The sequence below is a fragment of the Microtus pennsylvanicus genome, chromosome 12 (genome assembly GCF_037038515.1).
Source record: "Microtus pennsylvanicus isolate mMicPen1 chromosome 12, mMicPen1.hap1, whole genome shotgun sequence".
In the NCBI taxonomy this organism is placed as follows: domain Eukaryota; kingdom Metazoa; phylum Chordata; class Mammalia; order Rodentia; family Cricetidae; genus Microtus; species Microtus pennsylvanicus.
In genome coordinates this window covers 65,681,370-65,703,913 of record NC_134590.1, presented here as the reverse complement: position 1 = coordinate 65,703,913, position 22,544 = coordinate 65,681,370, and the positions used below count along the sequence as shown (strand labels likewise).

The following is a 22,544-nucleotide window of genomic DNA, read 5'->3' as shown; positions in this document are numbered from 1 at the left end:
TAATTCAGTTTCCTCTCTTAGTGATCTAGTTATGTTAGAGAATTTAGTAGGTTATGTCCTATTGACATTTTCCTACTAAGTATTTCTATTGTTTTTCTTCCTAGAAAGTATTCACAATTATACACATATTCACACAAATACATAGAACATTTACCTTAAAACCAACAAAAGGTTTTTGAGAAAGTTCTTTCTGTATAGCTCTGATGGTTCTTTGTAATTTCACTCTCTATGAGAATGTAAATATATAGAAGTAATCAAAATCAAGTACTCTGTGATCTCTGTCTTTTGCTTGACTGTCAAAAATGTGATTTTATTACTGTGCATATTTTTTTCATTTCCAGTGGTGTGACCTACTCTCTTGTTTGTTTTTTAAATTTTTGTTGTTATTGAGACAGAATCTTGCTATGTAGCCCTGATTGACCTGGAACTTGCACTATAGACCAGGCTGGCCTAGAACTCATGGACATCTACCTGCTTTTACCTCTCTAGTGCTGGGATTAAGTGTTTGTTTTATAACACTCAGATTGGCCCTTGTTTTTGTTTATTGAAACAGAATCTGTGTTGCCTAACCTAATCTCATTTTCCTAACTTCAAATGATCCCTGGGTCTGTGGAGATATGCGTTAGCCTCTCATGTAGTGGAACCAGAAATAGGTGTCACTAACCCTGACTAGTATTTTACTAGTTTTTCTTCCTTCCTTCCTCTCCCCTCCCTGCCCCTTTTGTTAAGATCTCCCGCATCTAGATATTGTAGTCTAGCTGGCCCGAAACTCTTTTTGTTGTTGTTGTTTGTTTTTTTGTTTTGTTTTGTTTTGGAGCCAGGGTTTCTCTGTGGTTTTGGAGCCTGTCCTGGAACTAGCTCTTGTAGACCAGGCTGGTCTCGAACTCACAGAGATCCGCCTGCCTCTGCCTCCCGAGTGCTGGGATTAAAAAGGTGTGTACTGCTTTTATATGCACACTTCCTGGTACACATGCAGGAGTGTCTATAGGAAATATACTAGCTTAGTCACTGTTGACTGTAAAGAGACAACATGAAGTGTCTCTGTGACAAGATAGCATTTAATTGGGGGCTTGTGTGCAGTTCCAGAAGGTTAATCCATTATCATCATGACAAGGTGCATTGCAGCGTTCAGGCAGACTCTGGAACAGTGTCTGAGAGCTACATCCTGATCCATAAAGAGAAAGAGACTAAGCCTCGAATGGGCTTTTGAAACCACAAAACCTATCCCTAGTGACACACTTCTTCCAACAAGGTCCTACCTCCTAATTGGTCTGATTCTTCTCAAATAATGCCACTCCCTGATGTATAAGCATACAATATATGAGCCTATGGGGGTCATTCTTTTCAAACCACCACAGACTTGCACATTTTCAACTTTGATAAAAAGCACAAAATAGTGCTGTACCTGTATTTATTGTACCAACAGTGGAAGAGAGATCTTGTATTCTTGCAGGTACTTATTATTGTTTGAATTTATGTTTTTTGTAGTCTGCTTGACATGCTAACACTGCATGATTTTAGCATATTTCCTTTTTTTGAGGGGTGCAATGAACTTTATTGATGGTATTCAAGAGAGTAGGGCTCCCTAAGCCCCCTCCTGCTATTCTGGGGGTCTGGGATGGAAACTGTGAGGGAGATGCTCAGTGTTAAGGGTTAGTTAGGACAGGGACTGCTCAGCAGCCGAGGACCTCTCTCTTGCTGTGTCCTTGCTGGGATGGGTGGTCCAGGGCAGGCTTCTTACTCCTTGGAGGCCATGTAGGCCATGAGGTCCACCACTCTGTTGCTGTAGCCAAATTCATTGTTGTACCAGAAAATGAGCTTTACAAAGTTGTCATTGAGAGCAATGCCAGCCCCAGCATCGAAGGTGGAAGAGTGGGAGTCACTGTTAAAGTCACAGGAGACGACCTGGTCCTCAGTGTAGCCCAGGATGCCCTTTAGTGGGCCCTCAGATGCCTGCTTCACCACCTTCTTGATGTCATCATACTTGGCAGCTTTCTCCAGGCGGCATGTCAGATCCACGACGGACACATTGGGGGTAGGAACGCAGAAGGCCATGCCCGTGAGCTTCCCGTTCAGCTCTGGGATGACTTTTCCCACAGCCTTGGCAGCGCCAGTGGACGCAGGGATGATGTTCTGGGCAGCACCACGGCCATCTCGCCACAGCTTCCCAGAGGGGCCATCCACAGTCTTCTGGGTTGCCGTGATGGCATGGACTGTTGTCATGAGTCCTTCCACGATGCCAAAGTTGTCATGGATGACCTTGGCCAAGGGGGCTAAGCATTTGGTGGTGCAGGAAGCGTTGCTGACAATCTTGAGGGAATTGTCATACTTGTCATGGTTCACACCCATCACAAACATGGGGGCATCGGCAGAAGGGGCGGAGATGATGACCCTCTTAGCCTCACCCTTCAAGTGGGCCCCAGCCTTCTCCATGGTGGTGAAGACACCAGTAGACTCCACAACATACTCGGCGCCGGCATCCCCCCATTTGATGTTGGCGGGATCTCGCTCCTGGAAGATGGTGATGGCCTTCCCGTTGATGACAAGCTTCCCATTCTCAGCCTTAACTGTGCCTTTGAACTTGCCATGGGTGGAGTCATACTGGAACATGTAGACCATGTAGTTGAGGTCGATGAAAGGGTCATTGATGGCAACAATGTCCACTTTGCCAGAAGTGAAGGCAGCCCTGGTAACCAGGCGTCCAATACGGCCAAATCCGTTCACTCCGACTTTCACCATCGTGTCTCTGGAACGAGGCTGGCACTGCACGAAAAGAAGCGGCTGTCTCCAGAACAGGGAGGAGCAGAGAGCCTAGCATATTTCCTTATTGCTGACACTCGAGCATCTTTTCATTAGTCATCCTAATTTTCTGGCGCATATGAGTTATCTTTCTTCATTGATGTAAAAATGTTTGGGAGGTTAGAGTGATAGCTCAGTGGCTAACACTGTATACTGCTCTTCCAGAGTACCTGAATTCAGTTCGCAGCACCCACGTCAGGTGGCTCACAACTGCCTGTAACTCTAGCTCCAAAGGGACTCATTGTCTAGCCTTTGAGGGTACCTGTCTTCATGCGCATGTGCACATGCACACACACAGATACACATAATTAAAAGAAAAAAATTCTTATAATCATTTTTTTACTTAGTAGTGTTGTAATTATTTGTCTACATGTGTGGCTTGTCTTCTCACTGTCTTTAGGAGGCCTTTGGGAAAGAAAAGCTGTTTATTTAATGTAGACTCTTCTGATACCCTTAAGAAATCCTTCTCTATTTAAGATGATGAATAATAATCTAATATATATGCTTCTTGAAGTTTATTTTATTTATGATATGAGATAGATCAGACCTCTTGACAGTTTTAAGTCAAAGTATTATATACATGCAGAAAAATTTATATCTCAGTAAATACCCACAAACTGAACAGTTGTGTTGGGAAATGGGTGAGGCAAGCAAGATGTCTAGGAAGGTAGGTATACTCACCACTATACCACCAACATAAAACATGTCCAGGGAGTTGGATGCCCTCAAGTGCCAAAAATGAGAGCCTCCTTAAATTGTGCTTCTTGGATTATTGCTAGTCTCACCATGTCTTGGCACTACTGAATAATCTGATAATAACATCAGTCACATCAAAAAGTAGGGTACCTCCTGCTTAGAAAGAGTTTTAACCTCACAGTTGCTATGCTAGTTAACAAGAACATTGCCATCCTTCCTTCTGCTAGCAGATATTTGTTCATTTTATTGCTGGTGTACATTTGAATATGCTTCAACTTGGGGTCATTGGGACCAGTACTTCTGAGACTTATGGAACATGTTTTTCAGTCAGATACACACACATTTCTAGTGGAAGTCAGATTGATAGGAGTAGAACTGCTAGGCCAAAGGATATGTGTGCAGTTAGCTTTGATAGGTAGTGAAAAGCAGCTTCCAAAGCGCTTTTGCCAAGTTACATTCCTTCATGTAGCTGCGGCCATGTCACATCTTCATCTCCTTTGGCTATTTCCATCACTTTTTCCAGGTACGTTTTGTATACTGAGTATGTTTTATCTTGTTAGTGATAAGCATTCTGGTGAGTATGCAGGATATGGTGAGGTGCAGGGTATGGTGAGTATGCAGGATATGGTGAGGTGCAGGGTATGGTGAGTATGCAGGGTATGGTGAGGTGCAGGGTATGGTGAGGTGCAGGGTATGGTGAGGTGCAGGGTATGGTGAGTATGCAGGGTATGGTGAGTATGCAGGATATGGTGAGGTGCAGGGTATGGTGAGGTGCAGGGTATGGTGAGGTGCAGGGTATGGTGAGGTGCAGGGTATGGTGAGTATGCAGGGTATGGTGAGTATGCAGGGTATGGTGAGGTGCAGGGTATGGTGAGGTGCAGGGTATGGTGAGGTGCAGGGTATGGTGAGGTGCAGGGTATGGTGAAGTGCAGGGTATGGTGAGTATGCAGGGTATGGTGAGGTGCAGGGTATGGTGAGTATGCAGTGGTATGGTGAGTATGCAGGGTATGGTGAGTATGCAGGGTATGGTGAGGTGCAGGGTATGGTGAGTATGCAGGGTATGGTGAGGTGCAGGGTATGGTGAGTATGCAGGGTATGGTGAGTATGCAGTGGTATGGTGAGTATGCAGGGTATGGTGAGGTGCAGGGTATGGTGAGGTGCAGGGTATGGTGAGTATGCAGGGTATGGTGAGTATGCAGGGTATGGTGAGTATGCAGGGTATGGTGAGTATGCAGTGGTATGGTGAGTATGCAGGGTATGGTGAGGTGCAGGGTATGGTGAGTATGCAGGGTATGGTGAGTATGCAGGGTATGGTGAGGTGCAGGGTATGGTGAGTATGCAGGGTATGGTGAGGTGCAGGGTATGGTGAGGTGCAGGGTATGGTGAGGTGCAGGGTATGGTGAGGTGCAGGGTATGGTGAGGTGCAGGGTATGGTGAGTATGCAGGGTATGGTGAGGTGCAGGGTATGGTGAGTATGCAGGGTATGGTGAGTATGCAGGGTATGGTGAGGTGCAGGGTATGGTGAGTATGCAGGGTATGGTGAGTATGCAGGGTATGGTGAGGTGCAGGGTATGGTGAGTATGCAGGGTATGGTGAGGTGCAGGGTATGGTGAGTATGCAGGGTATGGTGAGTATGCAGGGTATGGTGAGTATGCAGGGTATGGTGAGTATGCAGGGTATGGTGAGTATGCAGGGTATGGTGAGGTGCAGGGTATGGTGAGGTGCAGGGTATGGTGAGTATGCAGGGTATGGTGAGGTGCAGGGTATGGTGAGGTGCAGGGTATGGTGAGGTGCAGGGTATGGTGAGTATGCAGGGTATGGTGAAGTGCAGGGTATGGTGAGTATGCAGGGTATGGTGAGTATGCAGGGTATGGTGAGGTGCAGGGTATGGTGAGGTGCAGGGTATGGTGAGTATGCAGTGGTATGGTGAGTATGCAGGGTATGGTGAGTATGCAGGGTATGGTGAGGTGCAGGGTATGGTGAGTATGCAGGGTATGGTGAGGTGCAGGGTATGGTGAGTATGCAGGGTATGGTGAGTATGCAGGGTATGGTGAGGTGCAGGGTATGGTGAGTATGCAGGGTATGGTGAGTATGCAGGGTATGGTGAGTATGCAGGGTATGGTGAGGTGCAGGGTATGGTGAGTATGCAGGGTATGGTGAGTATGCAGGGTATGGTGAGGTGCAGGGTATGGTGAGGTGCAGGGTATGGTGAGTATGCAGGGTATGGTGAGTATGCAGTGGTATGGTGAGTATGCAGGGTATGGTGAGTATGCAGGGTATGGTGAGGTGCAGGGTATGGTGAGTATGCAGGGTATGGTGAGGTGCAGGGTATGGTGAGTATGCAGGGTATGGTGAGGTGCAGGGTATGGTGAGTATGCAGGGTATGGTGAGGTACAGGGTATGGTGAGGTGCAGGGTATGGTGAGTATGCAGGGTATGGTGAGTATGCAGGGTATGGTGAGTATGCAGGGTATGGTGAGTATGCAGTGGTATGGTGAGTATGCAGGGTATGGTGAGGTGCAGGGTATGGTGAGGTGCAGGGTATGGTGAGTATGCAGGGTATGGTGAGTATGCAGGGTATGGTGAGTATGCAGGGTATGGTGAGGTGCAGGGTATGGTGAGTATGCAGGGTATGGTGAGGTGCAGTGGTATGGTGAGGTGCAGGGTATGGTGAGGTGCAGGGTATGGCGAGGTGCAGGGTATGGTGAGTATGCAGGGTATGGTGAGGTGCAGGGTATGGTGAGGTGCAGTGGTATGGTGAGGTGCAGCGGTATGTTGTTGTGACTTTAATGTTCATTTTCCTTTCATACTGAATAGTGAAAATTAGCACATTTGTCTGACTTACTGATATGTAGGAATTATACAGAAACATTGTACATAGACGTAATTTGCCAAACATGTGTTGTAAAATCTTATTTACCTTTATAAATTTATTTTTAACTGTTTTGTAGAGATGTTTTATGAACAGTTCTTTTTAAAAGAAATATAAAACTATCTCTTGACCACTGTTCACCATTATTTACAATAAAGTACATAATACGCAATTGAATGGCATTTGGTACTATAAGATTATTTTCTTGACTTCTGTTTAACCAGTAATCCAAGTATTGGAAAGTTACTCAGGGTAAAAAAAAATGTGTGGATCAGTAATTTATATTAACAAAATTTTGAGCAGAATTTTTTAATAAAAAAAATCCAATTTGTTAGTCTTTTCAGATACAGTCAGCATCTTAGAATACTGCTTATGAAATGTTTGTTTAGGAAACTTAGACAGAAATCCAGTGCCTTCTTTTGGGCATTGTGGGCACCACCCACTCATATATACACAGAAAAAAATACTTAAAGAAAATAAATACTTGTTTACTCCAGAGTTCACAGAGATCTACTCTCTATGACTTTCACTAAAAGGGAGGGGACAGTAACTACAGGGAAAGAAGTAGTTTGTTCTTTGTTTATTGGGGGGTAGAGTCCTTCCATAGTAGAGTATGTGTTGAGCACCCTCGAGGAACTGGCTTCAGTTTGCCCCAGTACTGGAATAGAGGTTGAGAGGAACAGAAATAAAATCACCATAAATATTTATGTGTGTATATATACATACATACTTATGTATATACATATGAACACATATGAACATATAGGTGTCTGACCATGTGGAGTTATTTATGGATGCTCACAATTTAGAAATGTATTATGTTTCTGTAGTTGTTTCTTTTTTTTGTATCAAGTGCTATTTATTTGAGTCCCATTTTTTTTATTATACATGCCCCAAAATCAGTATTTTTATCAATCTTTTCAAAAAGTCATCTTTTGTTTTGTTTTTGAGGCAGTTTTCTCTGTGTAGCCTTGACAATTCCAGAACTCGCAGACCAGGCTGACCTCAGGTTCAAAGACTGACCTATCTCTGCTTCCATAGTGCTGAGATTAAAGGTGTGTGTCATGACCCACCTGGCTAAAAAGTCATGTTTTGATTGTGCTGTTCATATCTGTTGCTTCTGTTTTCTACTTAGCTCATGGTTTCTTTTATCTTTGTCTTCTCTGACTTCACATTGATCTTTCCATCAATGTACAGACCTGTATACTACAGGTTATTCATTTTAGTATATAGCACTGCATGTGTACAGATTCCTCGTAGTTCCATCCGTGTATAGACCTGCATACCCATCTTAGTCACTGTGAAGAGACACCATGACCAAGGCAACTCTTATAAAAAGAAAGCATTTAATTGGGGCTTGCTTACAGTTTCAGAGGGTTAGTCCATTATTATCTTGACAGGGAGTAGCTGAGAGCTACATCCTGGTTTGCAAACAGAGAGGACTCTGGACCTGGCATGGGCTCTTTGAAACCTCAAAGTCCATGTGACCACAGTGACACACTTCCTCCAACAAGGCCACACTGCCTAATACCTCTATCCTTTAAAATAATGCCACTCCCGATAACTAAACATGCGCGTGTGTGCACGTGCACACACACACTCAAATCTAGAGTCTCCATATGAGTGAATACATGGCATTTGTTTTTCTGAGTCTGTAATTTGCTTAGCATAAAATACTCCAGTTATATGAGCCAATGGGAGCCATTCTTATTCAAACTACCACAGTACCATAGTACCATCAACGTACAGACTTGTATTACATACAGATCTGTCGTATTCCTCTTCAAATAGAATTTCAATGTCTGACCAAACATCTTTTTCCTCTCATGCTTTTTATCTGTGGCACTATCATTCTTCCGAGCAGCCTTCCCAAGAACATATTCAATCTTTATTTTCTCCTTGCACCGCATATCCTTTTGGATATGTTTCAGTCTGATTATGCTTTGAAATACTTCTCAAGCCTTGCCCTACCACAGCTGTGCTGACTGAACTGTGTGAGGCATTCTTAGTGTCAGATACCTACAGATCCTGATTGGGTCTCTTAACATTCAGTCTGTCTTTAGGAGGGCCAGAAAATGAAATTAATTAAAATAATTAAATGGTAATTATCATTTTCACATACTTCAAGTGTATTTTTTATGTAGTTTCTGTGGCATAAGGATACAGTGGATGAAAATAGCAGTTGTGAGCAGAGCAGATAGGTGGGGAAGAGGTTGATTTTGGCTCAATAGAACTCTTTGGTTAGTTTTGCTGTTGAGAACGGAATCCAGGCCTTGTACATGCTAGGTTTATGTTCTACTACTGAACTTTATCCATAGTCTGAAAAAAACTTTTTGTTTGTTTGTTTGTTTGTTTGTTTGTTGAGACAGGGTTTCTCTGTGTAACAGTTCTGACTGTCCTGGAACTCACTCTGTAAACCAGGCTGATCTTGAACTCACAGAGATCCACCTGCCTCTGCCTCCCAAGTGCTGGGATGAAAGGCGTGCGGCATCACAACCTGGCTGAAAGAACTTTTTAAACAATACAATTAGCAACATTAAAGTATTTTAAAAATTCAAATCTTTTAGTTGTTCTACTGACCTATCAAAACAAATTTTACTTTTGTTTGCCCCATCCTTTCCAATATTTTCCAATGGATAGACTTATTTGTATATTACTTCAATCATGGCATATATAGTTTTATTTAGCACTGATGTTACATGTCCTACCCTAGTCTTTATATATGAAGTTCACTGAATTTGTTGGTTCATTTGAATTTTCTGCTATTTCTCATTTTAAAATATTTAGGCTGGCATACTTGACTGTTAAATGTTCTCCAGTACTGTGTATTTTACGGGCTTGGTTTGCAGGCAGGCATTACTGAGAACTGATGAAACCTTTTAAGAGGTGGAACCTAGTAAGAGGTCCGTGGGTCACTGAGGCATGCCTTTGAAAATTATCCTCTTTTTTGCTTCCTGGTAATGAAGTGAACAATCTGTCCTGCCACATGCTCCCACTATGATGTACTCCTTGTCACAGGCCCAAAGTGGGACCAATCAGTCAGGTACTAGAGCCTCCAAAGCTGTAAATCAGAATCAACCATTTCTTAGTGACAGAGAGATAGGTTAATTCCTGATAATGGTATTATAATAGCATTGTAATAAATGCCTTTACAGGTGTGAAAGCTCCTTTCCTTATTTTCTATTGGATACACAGTGGCAGGAATGAAATTTACAGTTAAAATTTTTATAGCTCTTGAATGAATATTATCAAATCACTTTTCAGAAGCTTCTAGTTTTTCTGCATTCTGAGGATGGCTTACAACTGTTTGATAAATCTGACTGCCTTGTGATTCTGCTTACCTCCATTAATGCATACATAGATACATAGACTTATAAACATATACATACACTTTTTTGTTTGTTTTTCGAGACAGACTTTCTCCGTGAAGCAATCCTGGCTGACCTGGAACTCACTCTGTAGACCAGGCTGGCCTCGAACTCATAGAGATCCACCTGCCTCTGCCTCCCAGGTGCTAGGATTAAAGGACTGAGCCACCACCGTCCAGTTTCTAAAGACTGTTTTAAGTTAGAATTGACAGTTTTCACTTTTCCCAAGCACTGGGAATGACAGGCAGAATGCATCTTATAATTAATCCCAAAAGTTGTAGAAAGTTACATTGACAATAAAAGTAGGCCCATCATCACTTAGGAGGGATATTGATAGCCTAAGTAGAAGAATAATTTAAGAGACATTTGATATTGCTATAGTCTTTTCTACTCTAGTAGGGAAAGCTTATATCCATGCTGTAAAAATATCTGTAGACACTAATAAGTGTCCAGCTTTAGGAGGCATTTGAGTAAAATGTAATTGCCAGTTTCCCCTTATTAGGTACCTAGGTATTGGACAGGTGTTCCAAGTTGTAGAGGTGCTGAGTGGGTTTGAGCCTTATTTTATATGCAAATTTGATAGCAATAAACACTTTTTTTAAAGTAATTTCAGAAGTGCTTTTTCTATAGAGGTAGCCTTTTATTAGGTCCCTGGGGGCATGCCTTCTCTGGTGAGTGGCTTTATCCCAGTATTTAATAATATGCCTCTACAATCAGCCGTTTGTCCATCTGTGAAATAGCTTGCCTCATTGATAGATAATCCCCACTTATTCCATTTTTATATACTTGATCAAGAAGCATTCAGCATTTTGATTAGGTCAGGAAAATCTAGCACCAAGACTATTAGTTTATATAGTTTTGTGAGATCCTATGTTGTGAGCTTATGTTTTGCTACATTCTTTGCAATCTTATCTATAATATGCTATTATTTTGGCTTGCTAAAAATGCATCCTGTTCATGTTCCTTGTAATAAGTTATTTAATTTGTTTAGAGAGTTGAACTGTTGAAGAACCATTAATATTCTCTTCCAGAAGCCCATGGACTTGCAGTACTAGAAATGCTTACATCAAGTCTGTGTAGCTACTTAAGATCCTTTATTGGCCTAGTTGTAGGACCTGAGAAGGGCAAGGGAGCTCTGCTTTGGGGGCCAGGACATAAGGAGGAAGGGCACTTGCTTCTATGGTATCATGGCAGTCAACAACTGCACCATTGCTTAACCAACTTCTATAAAACTGCTGCCTTTAGTAAACAGTCAGCCTTAACTCTAATCAGAAGCATACCTTTCAAGTAGGACTGGCTGGGAAAGATTTGTCTAATGATCTCTACATATTTATAATCTTAGAGAAATCAAAGTTGGGAGTAGGGTAGTTGAATTTTAAGGTATTTATTTATTTCCAAAACAGGGTTTCTCTGTAGCTTTGGAGCCTGTCCTGGAACTAACTCCTGTAGACCAGGCTGGCCTCAAACTCACAGAGATCTGCCTTACTCTGCCTCCCAAATGCTGGGATTAAAGGCGTGTGCTACCACTGCCTGACTTGAATTTCAAGTTTTAACACACATGCAGGGCTTGATATTTTGTCAGTCTTCTGGCAAGTTAATGGTGCCCCTTGATTTCTGAAACTCTCTAAACTGGGCAAAGTTTCTGAACTTCATATCATATCTCAAAGTTAATTTGTAAACCTTTTAAACTGAAGTAGTTGTAGCTACTGCTCTTAAATAACCTAGCATTTCATACATAGAAAACATGAAAGGTTTAGTTGTTTGGAGACCTAACATGGAGGTGTATGACTTAGTCTGGTCTTCAGTTGGTCAAATGCCCTCTGACACTCTTTAGCCTAGCAAAGAGGTCTTCCTTACTCTTCCTTTAGAGCTTCTTACAAGAGGATATAATTTAGGGCCCATATTTAGCAGAAATCTTTCAAGCCTAGAAACCCTCAAACATGTCTTTTAGATTTGGATTTAGACTACAAAATATTAGCCTGCTTTCCATTGGGGCCTAGTGTGCAGACTTCTAGGGTAAGAATCCTACATGTTGGATTCTAAAAGGTAATCAGCAAGGAAATTAAAAGTCATTATGGTGCCCTGATATAGGCGCTTATACCTGTAACACTAGCACTTAGCAGGTTGAGAAAGGAGCAGGTTTGAGGCCAGCCTGATCCACAGAGCAAGTTCAGGTCAGCCATTGGTAGAGTGACTCTACCTGTCTTTGTCTGTCTATCTGTCTCTCTCTTTCTCTCTCTCTCTTTCACACACACACACACACACACACACACACACACACACACACACAAAGGATAAGAAAAATAAAAAGTAACTATGGTACAGTAGTCTGAATCTATCTTAGTGGTAGTATCAATAAGTCATTATCACTATATTATAATAGGATTCATTTTAAAGTTATAATGTCATTAGGTCTTGGGTATAGCATTACCAAACAGGTGGACTGTCCCTAAATTCCTAAGGCTACAAATCCAGGTATACTGGATAGTTTCTTGAATTTTGGAGTTCCTCCATTTAAAAATAAAGATAAACCATGTATCTGAGTAAAATAGTATGTAAAGTAATATGTGGTTTAATATTAAAATATTAAGCTTTTATTTGAATAAAGTCTAGAATTCTCGGACTATAAGATAGATGGGGAACAACAACTTCACTTATATCTCTAAGATCCTGTCATAGTGACGTTTTCTAGAGGACTTAATGGAAATTGGCATGGCTTAAATAAACTGGTGGCCAAGAATTTTTGTAGTAGGGTCTGTATTCCATGAAGGACTTTGGACTTAAGGGGCACTATCTTTTCTAAGAGTATTGGACCCAAAGTTTTAATTAGATATGACCGGGGGAAAGTTAAAATCATGCCCTCGGGTTGTGGTATCCCAGAGCATGAATTATGCTAAATCAAGTATTCCTTGAAAGATACTAAGAGGAGAACTTTTTCTCTTTAAAAAGGACTAGCCAATGAACACCCTGTTTTAGGGGCACCTCCAGCTGTGGCTTCCAGTTAATGAACTGCTTCTTCCTCATTTAGTCAGTAGATCCCTTCCTAACAGAGGGGTGGTGTGTCCCAGGACTCAAAATACATAAAGATATTGACTTGGAATCTAGGCGTGGTGGCACATACCTGTAATCCCAGCTGTGAGGCTTAATCAGGAGGATCAAGAGTTCAAGGCTAGTCTCTGATATATAATGTGGCGGCAGTGGCAGTTCTGAATATCAATTTCAAAAAGGCCAGTGAGCAAAATGAACAGATTCGGTATCAACAAAAGAGTCAGGTCCTTTTACCTATCACATGGAAAAACCTCCATAAGTAAACAAACAAATAAATGTTTTTTAAAAAGAAAAAAATAGCCAGACATATTGACACATGCCTTTAATTTCAGCTCTTCGGAGGCAGAGGTAGGCAAATCTCTGAGGTCAAGGCTAGCCTGGTCTATAGAATGAGTTCCAGGACAGTCAGGATTACACAGAGAAATCCTGTCAATAAAAGCCAGAAAAAAATAGAACTGGATTTTCATCCCTTTTCTATATGATCTCCTAAGCCTTGTAATAAGTTGGTTTCATTATGCACTTCTTTATACCCTTGGCAAAATACAGGTAAAAAAAAATGTTCTGTTTGTTCCCTGTGGGCATCACAACTGTGATCCCATTTAGGGTTTTTGTCTGTGTCTTAGTTACTGTTCTGTTGCTGTGAAGAGACACCATGACCAAGGCAGCTTATAAAAGAAAACATTTAACTGTGGTCTTGCTTACAGTTTCATAGGGTTAGTCTATTTCCATTATGTTGGGAAGCATCAGGCAGGCAAGCAGGCATGGTGCTGGAGCAAAGAGTTAATTGTAGATGGAAGTTTCTGCCCTGCTTGGTCCCGCAGCCATTCAGTCCCAAAGAAACAACAGAAGCTTATATTAATTATAAACTGTTTGGCCTATTAGCTCAGGCTTATGAAACACACAGAAGCTTATATTAATTATAAACTGTCTGGGCTATTAGTTCAGGCTTATGAAACACACAGAAGCTTATATTAATTATAAACTGTCTGGCCTATTAGCTCAGGCTTATTATTAACTAGATCTTACAACTTAAATTAACCCATAATTCTTATCTATGTTTAGCTATGTGGCTTGGTACTCTTTCTCAGTGCATCATTTTCATCTTGCTTCCTCTGCATCTGGGTGGCAACTATAGATTGAGTGTTTTCTCTTCCCAGAATTCTCCTAGTCTGGTCACCATGCCTATACTTCCTGCCTGGCTACTGGCCCATCAGTATTTTATAAACTAATACAACTGACAAATCTTTACAGGGTACAAGAGCATTATCACATAGCACTTCCTCTTGTTTTCTTTTCAAAACAAGGACTCTGAATCTGTTTTCCTTTCTTGAGCTTTTTTCCTGACCATTATCAATAACAACTTGTAACCAACATTCTAAACAAAGACAAACGTCCATAATTCATTTTTTTTAGGATTGTGGGTGTAGTTTTCTAGGCTACTTGCTGATGATTGGGGGCGCTGATAATCTTATAGGGATCTAAAGAAAATTTAAGATTATGATCAAGTCCTGACTAGAGTATTCTGTGAGCCTGGATCATCTTGGCTAGCAGTCTTGAGGCTGTTCTGGATGTGGAACTCAGAGAAAACTGCAGCAGAGCTGCTCTGAAATGTTGGATAATGTGTCATCTGTTCCTGCTGGAGATTTTCCAGTGGGTCTTCCTTGATCAAACCTGATTTTTCTTAACCAAGAGTGAATCCACAGCCTCTCATTTCCATGGAAACAAAAGCAAAACCTGTTCTCCAAAGTAACATATCTTTACTTAAAATTTGAAGTCAAGGCATTTTTAAAATATATATGTTGGATTAATCCAGTGGCATTCCTCAGCAGTCAAACAATTCAAAGACAACACAAACACATACAGTATCCAGATTTTCTGTGTATTTTCCATCTTTATGTGGCTTCAGTTTTTTTACTCTATTTCTTTTATTTTTATTTTTAATTTTTGCCTTTTAGGCAGGGCTTTTCTGTGTATCTTTGGCTGCCCTGTAACTTACTCTGTAGATCAGGCTGCTCTTGAACTCACAGAGATCCACCTGCCTTTATCTCCCAAGTGCTGTGATTAAAGGCATATGCTACCAAACCCAACTGCTCTCTTTTTTCTTTTTTTCTGACTGTCTTTAGACTTTCTTTATTCTTTTTCTTTTCTCTCCTAAGCCTACATATATTTTCAAACACACTGTTTAGAGTTTTTTTTTCATCTGAATCTGTCTTTACTGTATATCTCTCTTTTTCTGACCATGTGAGTCTTTAATTTGCTAAGCAATATGGCTAGGATAAACATCAAAGCTTTGGGACCTGGATCCACCCCACTCCTTGGCTTTCTGAGGGTCTAGCTTCATGGCAAAGATACTGGAAGGAGCCATATTTTTTTATCACAACTCAGTGAAGTTTTTAGGTCCATGCCACCACCAAGAAGAATGCTGGTGTCTGTTCATAAACACCATTTAAGTGTTTGGTGGCAGAGCCTCTTAAAAGAGCTGCAAGGTGTTTGCTGCTAACACTGAGTCAAGAAGCCTCTCATAAAGACTACACACTTGCCTCTAGCAAACATCCCACATAGAAAATGCTGCTACCAAGAAGCCGTACTTAACTCTATTCTTTTGTGTCTAGAATTCCTTCCCAAGATCTCTCAGATTTTATGTGGATATAGTTGCCCCACATTGCGTGCCATTTGTAATTAGAAGTTGCTGTCCCTCCTGGTCCTGCAGCCTTTCAGCCACAAAGAAACACACAGAGACTTATATTAATTAAAAGCTGTTTGATCTATTAGCTCAGGCTTATTATTAACTAGCTCTTACAACTTAAATTAACCCATAATTCTTATCTATGTTTATCCATGTGGCTTGGTACCTTTTCTCTTTTTTCTTCTGATTTTTCTTAACCCAGAATGAATTTTCTGTGGAAACAAAAGCAAAACCTCTTCTTCAAAGTAACATATCTTTTGGCTTAAAATTTGAAGTCAGGGCATTTTAAAAATATATGTTGGATGAATCTGGCAGCATTTATAATCAAATGTCTTCTAGCAGCTGTTGCTCCTTCCTCAGCAGTCATACAGTTCAAAGACAACACAAACACATACAGAATCCAGATTCTCTGTGTATTTTCCATCTTAATGTGGCTTTAATTTTTTTACTCTATTTCTTTAATTTTTATTTTTTGATTTTTTGAGACAGAGTTTCTCTGTGTATCTTTGGATGTCTTGGAAATCACTCTGTAGACCAGGCTGTCCTTGAACTCACAGAGATATGCCTGACTCTTCCTCCCAAGTGCTGGGATTAAAATTATGTGCCACCACACCCAATTTCTCTCTTTTCTTTTTTCTAAGGACTTTATCCTTTTCCTTTTCTCTCCCAGGACTACATATATTTTTAAACACACTGTACACCGTTTAGAGAGGTTTTTTTTTTTTTGGTCTGAATCTGCCTTTACTGTATATATCTTTTTCTGACTATGAGTCTTTAATTTGCTAAGTGATATGGCTAAGATTAAAGCCATGGCTTTGACGGCTGGATTTACCCCATTCCTTAGCTTTCTGAGTCTAGCTTCATGGCAGAGGTACTGGTGGGAGCCGTGTTTTTTGCCACAACTCTGTGGAGTTTCAAGGTCCCTGCCACCACCAAGAAGCATGCTATCAGCTATTCATAAACACCATTTAAGTGCTTTGTGGTAGAGCCTCTTAAAAGGGCTGCAAGGTTTTTGCAGCTAAAGCTGAGTCAGGAAGCCTCTCTTAAATGAGGCACACTTGCCTTAGCAAACAGAGCCCACCCAAGAAAGTGCTGCTACCAAGAAGCTGTGCTTCTCTCAGGTTTTATGTGGATGTAGTTGTCTATGATTCAAGGTAAACTTTATTGGCAGCCTTGGGAGTGTGAAAGTGTGATCTGAATATCCCACAACATCACAATTAATTTAGTCTTTATAGCAGTTATGCAGTAATGAACCAAAACTGTCATTACACATGCTAGGGGAAGAAATAGGAGAAGCTGTGAATTTTATTAATTCATCCTGGAACTTACTGTAATTGTGAAAGCTTGGCAAAGTTTTCTTTTCATGTCCTAAATATGAAATAGAGAAGAAGACATATACTCTAATAAAAGCTACCCCACCTTTCCAAGTAGATATATCCCTTAATGAGAAAATTCTAATAGTTGATTCCAGCTTTGTCCAAGAGTCCCATAGGAAAAGTAAGGACTAGCTTCTTGAGGAGTCTAGCAATGCAGAAGTGGACCAGTTCCACATGGAAGTAGTGGTAATAGAGAAAACACTGTGGGGGGGGCAAGATGTCAGGAGGCCCTAAATACAGCCATGGGCACAGGGTATAGAGTGTGTCAAATAGAATATAATATCTGTCTCTTCTGAAAGAAGTTTTTAAAATGGCATTTGTGAGCTATGTAGATGCTATGTTTTTTTTTTAATTTTTGGATCTTGGATGACTGAACATAAAAGTCTGTATGTACAGATTTCCCATTTTTCTTGTCTCTTACAGCAGCAGTTCAGGGAAAATGTCATTAGAATATAGAGAGATATTAAGAGGCCATCTTTTCTTGTCATTAAGACCATATTGAGCCACGTGTGGTGACATAATCCTTTAATCTCAACATTTGGGAGACAGGAACAGAAGGATCTCTGTGAACTTGAGGCCAGCCTGGTTTGCATATTGAATTCCAGGTCAGCCAGGGTTATATAGTGAAACTCTATCTATAAAAAACAAACAAAAAACACATATTGAGGCCAAGCAGTATTGCAAAAGACAGTTGTCTTCTTCTTTTTATTTATCTTTTGGAATAATTTCAGAGCCTCTATACCTAGGACTCCTATAAATGTAATGGTATAAAACCCAGGAATGATACTCCTCCCACATACTTACAAGCTATGTTTATAGATCTGTCCCAATTGGACAAGGGTAGCCTGAGACGGTACAGGCTGGATCTCTAAAGAATCTATTCTGATTCTCTATTTAGTTTTAAGGAAATCTAATAGGTATTGAGTCCATATATGTTATGTGTATCCATATGTGCGTGGATATCTTAGGGCTACAACTGTTATGAAACACCATGACTAAAAGCAGCTTGGGGAGGAAAGGGTTTATTTGCTTTTCACTTCCACATTGCTGTTCATTATCAAAGGAAGTCAGGACAGGAACTTGAAACAGAACAGAAACCTGGAGGCTGCAGCTGGTGCAGAGGCCCTGGAGGAATGCTGTTTTATATATATATATTAAAGATTTCTGCCTCCTCCCTGCCACCCCCTCCCATTTCCCTCCCCCTCCCTCAATCAAGTCCCCCTCCCTCGTCAGCCCAAAGAGCAATCAGGGTTCCCTGCCCTGTGGGAAGTCCAAGGACCACCGACCTCCATCCAGGTCTAGTAAGGTGAGCATCCAAACTGCCTAGGCTCCCACAAAGTTAGTTTGTGCAGTAGGATCAAAAACCCATTGCCATTGTTCTTGAGTTCTCAGTAGTCCTCATTGTCCGCTATGTTCAGCGAGTCCGGTTTTATCCCATGCTTTTTCAGACCCAGGCCAGCTGGCCTTGGTGAGTTCCCGATAGAACATCCCCATTGTCTCAGTGTGTGGGTGCACCCCTCACGGTCCTGAGTTCCTTGCTCGTGCTCTCTCTCCATCTGCTCCTGATTTGGACCTTGAGATTTCAGTCCGGTGCTCCAATGTGGGTCTCTGTCTCTGTCTCCTTTCATCGCTGTTTTACTGGCTTGCTTAGCCTGCTTTCTTATAGAACTGTGGGCCACCAGCCTATAAATCACTAATTAAGAAAATTCCCTACAGGCTTGCCTACAGAAGATCTTTTTTTTTTAATATTTTAAAGACTTATTTATTTATTAACATGTACATGCCAGAAGAGGGCACCAGATCTCACTATAGATGATTGTGAGCCACCATGTGGTTGCTGGGAATTGAACTCAGGACCTTTGGAAGAGCAGGCAATGCTCTTAACCGTTGAGCCATCGCTCCATCCCCCCCCCCAGCAGATCTTATGAAGGCAGTGAGGCTCTATCCCCTCAAATGACTCTAGCCTGTATCAAGTTGACCTAAAACCTAGCCAGCAGAGTGAGTATTTGTATGTGTTGATGTGTGTGCCCAGAACTGGTGTGTGTCTTCCTTGGCTGCTCTCCATTTTATTGACTGAGCAGTATTTCTCAGTTGCACTCAAAGATTGCCAACCAACTAGTTTAGCTAGGTGCCTCAGGAGATTCACGGTCTGCCTTCTGGAAACTGGAATTACAGATGGACCACATTCCTAGCTTTTACAATGTGTTTCAGGTCCACACTTCGGTCCTCATGCTTGTGCAGAAAACAGTTTATTCCCTGAGTCTTCTCTCCAGTCCACAGCTAAGGAGTCTTAAATGTGAGCCTAGCCTTATAGGCAGAGCCAGCTCTCTGACCCAAAAGATGCTAATTTTTGTGCCAGTTCTCATCAAAACCTAAATCACGGTCCAATTTATATACAAGGTTAAAACAGCAAATGAGGTGTTTGAGGTGGTAGGTGGCTTTCTAGAGAGATGATGCAAGTGTAGCTGAGATAGTAGTACCATGTTCAATAAGATTGGCCTAGCTCTGAAAGGACTCACTTGGGCCATCAGAGTAGAACAAGAGAATTTCCCCAAAAAACAAAGTACAGAGGGTAGGGGCACAGACAGGTTTGTCTAAAGGGCTCCAAGACAGATGGGAGCAGTGTGGAAAGAAGGAAAGGAGAAGAAGAGAAAAATAAACCACACTAAATAAATAACAACTAAACACGACAGAAGATTTGAACCTGTCAGATGACATACTAACCACTTGTTGATTTTTCAACTAGGAGGGCTGACCCTGTGGAGGTCTTCTTATGGGACCAGCATCTTAAATGAGGGCTAAGAGGAAAAGATAAAAGAAACTTAAACCCTGATGCAGTTGGACTCTAGAAACTTCACCAGGTCCCAGTAATGGCATATTCCACTGCCCGACTGCCACTTACAAGTACAGGGAAGAGTAAAAAAGAGGGAATTTCTGCCTGCAGGGATGGAAGAACTGACAGAGTCGGTGACTCCCAGAGACAGCATACTGGTTATGATCACTCTGGAGAAGGGAACTTCAGGCAGCTGCTCAGTTGTTGGTGGAAATCATGTTTGGGGGCTCCAAGTTGAACAACTCTTGCATACCCTCATACTTCTCTGCAGGGCTCATAGGATCATATTGGACAAAAGGGAACTTTGATCCAGGAATTACAGAAATGACTGGGGTGGCGACAGTACACTGTCATGGAAAAGTTTAATTGAAAGCAAAGTGGGTAAGGGAATAGGAAATAGCTTTGTTTGTCTGAGATTCAAGCTGTCTGCTAACAAAGAAAAAAAATGGATTTTGTTAGGTGGTAAGGTAGTCTACTTTGTTAGGTAGATCATGAAGAAGGTGGGTTTTTAAATTTAATTTTTTTCTTTTTCTTTTTTCTTTCTTGAGACAGGGTTTCTCTGTGTAACAGCCCTAGCTGTCCTGGAACTAGCTTTGTAGACCAGGCTGGCCTCGAATTCACAGAGATCCGCCTGCCTCTGCCTCCTGAGTGCTGGGATTAAAGTTGTGCACCAGCAGTGCCCAGCTAGAGGGTGGTATTTTTAAAGAATCTCAACTTCTTGCTTTAAAGAGATTTTCATATAAGAGACAGTTCTGTGGCAATGTCATCGTAGATATTCTTATCCTGTGCCTGGTTTTCTTTTCTGTTAGTTGTGTCTCTTGTGATAAAAGAGAAAATGACAGGCACCTCTTGGTGGGTCACACATGTATACACTAAAGGCATGAGATTTCTGCTACATGTGCAGCAGTAAATCCTGTGAGCAGAGTGGTAGCTGCATGTGTTTTGTTGTGTTTTCATTTTACTTTGCCTCAGTGTTTTCTGCTTTCTTTCTGATATATTTGAATATTTCAGAGTATGTTGGTTGCAGATTTGGACAACACAAACTGTCTTTGATGGGGAGACAAAAAGAGAATTGGGTGGGAAGGGAAGCAGAGGGTGAATAGATCTGGGAAGATTTTAGGAAAGGGGAGTATAGTCAAAACTCTTTGTATGAAATTCTCAATGAACTAATTTTTAAAAAGGAGTATGTTGATTACTTGCTTTTGTTTATTTGTTTGTTTGTTTTGCAGAACTGGGAATTGAACCCAGGGACTTCTGTGTGCTTGGCAAGTATTATATCTACTATTGAACAATATCTCCAGCCTTGATTGTCTGTATTTTAATTTTTTATATTTAGTGTGTGTGTGTGTGTGTGTGTGTGTGTGTGTGTGTGTGTTTAAAGGTCAGAGAACAACTTCCAGGAGTCTGTTCTTTTCTTCTACCATGTGTGTTTCAGTGATCAAATTTAGGTCATCAAGATTGAAGGCAAGCACCTTTACCTGTTGAGCCATCTCTCCAACCCAATTTAATTTTTATATAAGACTAGATGACACTCTGTATTTAGGCCAAGCTGGCCTAAAACTTATGGTGTAGCCTAAGATGCCTTCAAACTCATAATCTTTTTTTCTTCAGCTTCTCATGCTAGGATTACAGATACATGGGGCCATTTCCTCATTGGAGTTAATCACCACATATTTTTTAATGTCCCATATTTTATTCTTTATTGGTTTCTAATTTCATTCAGTTGTAGTTAGAGAACTGCTTTATTTCTATTTTTAAAATTTTATCCAAGTTTGTTTTAAAAAATACCAAGCTTACAGTTGATGCTGGAAGATGTCTTACATTATGATATTGAGGGTTTTCTCTTCAGTTACTTAGTCATCCTACTCATTACTGAAACTGGAGTAGACACACACACACACACACACACACACACACACACACACACCAATTTATCATTGTCAGCTTCAACTACATACTAGTTTAATTCCAGTGAGATATTTCAGTGTTACCCTTACATAGACCCCGTACTCTTCTTCTTTTGTGGTATTATTGCTTTATATACTTTAGACTGGTTAAAGTTAAAAGTACAACCATTGTTATAATTATTACTTTTCTACCTGTAGCCATAGCCATTTTCCCAGCTAAGTGCAACTTTTCCCCAGTGCCTCTTTTTTCTTTAATGTCTGTGTCTGTGTGTATGTATATGTACGGTGTGTGTGTGTGTGTGTGTGTGTGTGTGTGTGTGTGTGCAGATTCATGTGTGCCGTGGCACTTGTGTGGAGGTCAAGGATGGTATTGGATGTCAGTCCCTTCTTTTACTTGATTTAAGGTGAGGTCTCTAGTCATTTGATGCTGTGTACACCAGGCCAGTGGTTTACAGTCTTCTGGGAATTCTATCTCCTCCCGGGCACTGTAGGAGCTCTGGGATAGCAGGTTTGGGGCTGCCATTTCCAGCTTTATATGGGTTCTGGGGTTAGAATGCAAGCCCTCATGCTTACACAGTAGACATTTTGCCTTCTGGGCCATCTTCCTATCCCCCAGTATCTCTTTTTCTCATTCGTTAATTTTAATTAGCATACAAAATAACAGGTTTTGCTGTGACTTTTTGTTTTTTTTTTTTTTTTTTTTGGTTTTTCGAGACAGGGTTTCTCTGTAGCCTTGGTGCCTGTCCCGGAACTAGCTCTTGTAGACCAGGCTGGCCTCGAACTCAGAGAGATCCGCCTGCCTCTGCCTCCCGAGTGCTGAGATTAAAGGCGTGTGCCACCCACCGCCCGGTTTTGCTGTGACATTTTTATAAATGTCTATCATTGTGCTTTGCTCATATTCCCCCTCTTGCCCTCCTTGCCTCCCCTTAGTCTTTTTGCTAGGCTTTCTCCTCCAAAATA

General features: G+C 41.3%; 1 protein-coding gene and 1 pseudogene across 1 annotated transcript in view; one reads left to right on the top strand and one right to left on the bottom strand.

The window, feature by feature from the left end:
- Hormad2 (HORMA domain containing 2) overlaps nt 1–22,544 on the top strand; it is a 93,561-nt gene that overhangs the window by 30,329 nt on the left and 40,688 nt on the right. The gene's annotated exons all lie outside the window — the stretch shown is intronic.
- On the bottom strand, nt 1,526–2,805 carry LOC142833059 (glyceraldehyde-3-phosphate dehydrogenase pseudogene; annotated as a pseudogene).